Below are 5,000 nucleotides of genomic sequence, written 5' to 3'. Positions count from 1 at the left end.
AATTTTGCTGCGATGTATTCCGTTGATTTTGTTTCGGTTTACGATACAGAGGAGTCTAACATTTGAAAGGTTCAGTGCAAATATCGTGTGCGAGGGCGGCAATCTTCTGAAGTGTTTCTTTAATTTACATTAATTTACATACAACGCCTGATAGAATCCAAAGATAACGGTCGCAACCAAGATGGCAGTGTAGAACTCCTGTACGTATACTGTCAGCACACTCCTGTACAGCAGTGAGACGCTGGTAAAGAATGTCATATGCTTGAAATGTCAATGCTTGTAAAAGGTCACTTGGCATCACAAAGGGTGGCAGGTTATTAGGAACTCGCATCAGACAAATGTCTGGTGCGACAGATCTTTTCCAAACAGTTGTAAGTAAAATTCTTAATAATATAACTTTTACGAATATTCTAATATTCTAATTGGGAAAAGTAGATTCAGATGTTTGCTCTTCTTGCTGCCGTTCTAGAGAAGAATTGGAACATTTATTTTATCTTTGTCCCTTTTCACAAGTTTTCTGGATCGACTTTAAATTATTGTGGTTTGAAAACATAAAAGAAGACATTACTTTATCTTTGAAAGAAATAATTATTGGCTTCCATGGAAAAAACTTGATTTTTTAAATTATTGTATTTTGGTACGAGAAACGAGTCTATTTAAGGTTATGTTATTTTTTTTTTTGTAATTTAAAACTTTTTATTGAACAACAATGGTAAAAAAACAACTCTAATAATTATCATCATCATCATTATTATCAAAGAATATTAATAAAAAGTCATAAGAGGGACACATGGAGAACACCCACACTACAAGCCTACATATGCATATGCCAAAAAGCTTTTCCTATTTCTTGGTATGTTTAGTTAGTTTGTTTCGCCTACTTGCTATCTTTTCTCCACTTGGTATTCTGCTTTAATCTTGGCCTTATAAACTCGTAAAATCGGATGTACATTATTTAACTTACATCTATGAATATACTACTCGATCCTATTTTGTTGCCTTTTTATCATGGTTGTTTCTTACACGTCCATCGCTATTAAAGTTTACTGTGGAACGCATCCTCAGCATCATGGGGCAATCGGAAGGGAAAGAAAACTGACCAAGACATTGTTCATTGTAACAATTGTACCGTTAATACTAATGATGCCATTTACAATTTTCTGGTTTCCTTTACAGGTCACTTCAGGCGAAATGGTTGAAACCATTTCTCATGAAACATGGCCGCATTTAGCACTATCCTTAGATAGTTTATATGCATTAAAAATACCAGAGCTCAAAAGAGCTCTGTTTTTATTATTGTGTTGTAGATCTCGCTCGGAGCCAGTTTAGGTTTTTCCTCCATATGACCTCAGTTAACTGATGAATATGTGTTTACAAAGTATAAAAAAGCTGAGCGTTTTAAATACTTTCGTCCGAGTTCTCTCTTTGTTTTTAATTGGAAACACTTTATTCAAGTTAATTTAAAGCGGGAAGATCTGTGCACTGATGCATGCATGCTAAGGATTCATCCATTCAAATATATTGAAGTTTGCTCTTTTTTAGTTTATATTTTTTGGCTGGCTAGTCACGCTTGCGATAAAATACTAACTTTTTCTAAGCCTACACTGAATTTTGAGGTAAATAAAGTTGATGTACATATGTATTTGTGTCACATTGTCATATGGTTTGGAGAGCTGCATGACGCGAACAAAAACGTGCGCGCAAGAAATGGACCTGCAAAGCTGAGAGCGCGTTCGACATCATCAAACCTTAGACCCCTGGCAAGACTTAGAAAAACAAATAGCCATGAGCTCAAGTGGCTGGAAGACAAGACTTTGAGGTTGAATACGCACTCAGATGGATTAAAGAAAGTCTTTTGAGCCTAACTTAAGCCTACCGAAAAAATAGGGTCAGGTTAGAATTAGTTTTGGTTGTTATACATAGATAGTAATTGACCAATCATAGAAAGGTATAAAATGAAAGGAACTGTGTTGGGTTGCGTTGTAGTGTAGTGGTGAAGACAGGACTATAGGAAACTGGGGATGAAAAATAAAATCATAGCAACTACATACGTATTATCAAACTTTGCGCCTGAAAAAGATCGCTCGGATTGAATTGCCATTTAAGATTTAAGTTGTGTGCGCGAGCACATTAGTCACGAAACCGTAAATGTCCTTCGTTTAGACTTCTCAGAAATTTAATTACCCATTTGCATCCAAATTTTCCTCCAAAACTTTGGAAAAACGAAAAAAACGTCCTTATTTCCAAGACGACTTCCAGCCACTGCACACTAATGGCTGAAAGTGTTCAATGGCTCAGCCAATCAGATTACAGCATTTGCAATAGTATACTAGTAGAATTCTACTAAAACTCGATAGAAACACGGTACATGTTTTCTATTTCTTAAATATTACTGACGACATAAGAAGCGACAAGCACAATTATAAGGCAAATTATGTGTTTAAATTTATTGATGCACTTTTGTTTTGACATGAAGTTAGGCAAACTTTTAAGACAAGTGTGCTTAACAATGGGTTAAACACAAAAACATTCTCGATGCAGCTGGAGAGGAAGTCATCAACAAATATTGATTTAAACACAGCTTCTATCTTGTCTGTTAAGGTGAAACAGCACAATATTTTAATCAGTTCCTCACTTCACAATTCACTTTAGCATTCTTTTCCAAGCGACTTCAATTCTCAGGTCTTTTTCAAGAAAAATAGTTTAGTTTCTCCTCTTTGTGCGAGCTAGTTGTCTTGGTAATGTACTGATGACATGACGTTTGAAATTTTTTAAAGACTAAATTTCAGACCAGTCTTTTTTAATAAACACTAGAATGTACTTTAAGTACCTCATTACATAATACTTGAAAGCGGGCATCAGTTATTTCTTTTGTAAAATGCCAACGATCAATAACATGACCTCGAGCAGGTGTTATGGTTTCATGCTGGACAGGTGACCAAATTTGTGAATTAACCTTACTTTAAATTTCTTCCTCTCGGGTTACATCTTCTATAGCAAATTTTCATTCAGCGCAATTACGCAAGTTTAAGAAACTGCTAGTAAACTCGAATACGTTTTCTTGGAAGAAAATATATATGGGCTTTTATTCACAGAGGTCGAGGTCCGTAACTTAACTTACACTGCTATTTTTTTCCACTTAAATGGTTCGCGTGATGGCGAAGCACAATGACGTCACTGAATTTCAAGGAAAAATAAAAAGGTGTCGTAGCTTGCACTTTGGAGTGTAAGACAAGGTTGATGACAAATTGCCCAAGACGAAAACTGAACGAGGTGTGTCCAAGGTTAGTAATTTAGCGTCTTAAAAGAAGGCATTGTATTTTATTTGCCCTGCTTTGAAATTCTTTTCAACAGTTGAAATTGATAAGTTTTGCAGCAACCGGTTTCCTGTTATCATATTGGCTGTTTTTTGTTAAAAACGGGAACAAAAGCCTGGTTTATACTTCATTTACCTTCTTGTTTTTGAACATTCGGTAAATAAAATTTAAACTTACTTGAATTGACAATAAAACTAAGAAAAGCAGGATGACCATATTCGTGCAAAGCTGTAACAGTTTGTCTATTTTCCCCAGTCGTTGTCATCTCCATCGCTTTTCTTCTCTTTAATCTCCTTTTGTTCTTTATTTTTGTACTCTAAGACATTATTTATTGACATTTGAAATTTCAAACTTTAAGAAATGTTAAAATTTTCTCATTCTCTTTTCGTACCTTAATTTGGGCTTCCATCTTGTATTCTAAAACCTTATTGTCGTTTCTTGGATTTTTAAGCAAATATTTTAGTCTCTTATTGTTTCAAAATTCTTATTGTCTCAAAAATGTTGTCGGTCAAATCAGTTCTCAGGTTGAATCTGTTTTTACCTTAAAGGTTAAATTCGTGATCTGCATTTTACCTAGGTTGAATATGCACTCTACCTAATAGGATTGAAAACACCTATACCTTCCCGCAAGCTCTGCCTTACGCATCTCAACACATCTTCTTAATGTTTCATATCACCTTATCGGCTTCTGCATTCATACACTCATTTTATTAGTCTCAGCATTACAACAAAGTTAGGAAACAAAGAAGTGTACTGTGCACTTAACCGGTGATCGAGCTCGGACCTTTCAAATCTATACTAAGTCCTGTGTCTTCACCAACCCAACACAGTTCTTTTCATAACTTACTTTTGTATAATAAGTCAATTGATATCTATGTTTAAAAACCAGCACTAATTCTAACCTGACCTTAATTTTTCTCTAGGCTTAATTTAGGCTTCAAAAACGTTTCTTCAATCCGAGTGCGTATTCAACCAAGGTAGTATGAGCATCACCAATTGAACCTAGGTTAAAATGGATTGAACCTGAGAACGAATTCTACCGGCAACATATATGCGGAATTTTATGATCTTGAACTTGGATTTGAACATTTAAAGGAATCGACATATAAAACATGTATTATATATATATAAAATTACTGTCACATATCGTTTGAAGAAAAGAGCCAAGTTTCTTGAAACCTATACATAGTCAAAATATTTCGATTTCCGCTATTTGACAAACGTGTAACAGGTATAGATTATTTTCTGTCTTTCAGTTAACGAGACGTAGACTGAATAGCATTGAAGTATTTTGGGTAGATTATAAAGAACCTACAGGGAAAAAGGTAAGCAAAAGTCAATGATTTTTTGTGCGCTTTTACAAGACATTTAGCAGACGCGTACGAGCTCGGGAAACAACCCAGAAATGTGTGCATTGGGTTGAAACATAGGTTGTTTCCCCAACATTGTCTTCTCAAAGATAGCATCCAATTGTGGATCAACATTCAGACTCATCAACTCGGGCTTTTGTGCTCGATGTCAATGCGCCACTTAGAGGCCGCTTTAATTGGTTCTATTCTGTGTCCCTTTTTTTCAGCTGCTTTATCAAACGATCATGATAAAATACATTTTAGCACGGAATGTTACTAATACGAAGTGCATTCGTTCATTGCTTTAAAGCGAGATAGCGTGTATATGAATAAT

At 35.1% G+C, this 5,000-nt stretch overlaps 1 protein-coding gene across 1 annotated transcript in view; it reads left to right on the top strand.

Moving 5' to 3' along the window:
- Nucleotides 1-3,002: 3,002 nt before the first annotated feature.
- LOC137988096 (substance-K receptor-like) overlaps nt 3,003-5,000 on the top strand; it is a 3,317-nt gene continuing 1,319 nt past the window's right edge. The window contains exons 1-2 of the mRNA XM_068834160.1: nt 3,003-3,284; nt 4,574-4,642. The gene's annotated coding sequence lies outside the window, so the exon portion shown is untranslated. The remainder of the gene's footprint in view (nt 3,285-4,573; nt 4,643-5,000) is intronic.

Source organism: Montipora foliosa, unplaced genomic scaffold (genome assembly GCF_036669935.1).
Source record: "Montipora foliosa isolate CH-2021 unplaced genomic scaffold, ASM3666993v2 scaffold_406, whole genome shotgun sequence".
NCBI lineage: Eukaryota > Metazoa > Cnidaria > Anthozoa > Scleractinia > Acroporidae > Montipora > Montipora foliosa.
Note: the sequence above shows the minus strand (reverse complement) of the source record. Positions and strands in the feature narration are given on the sequence as shown.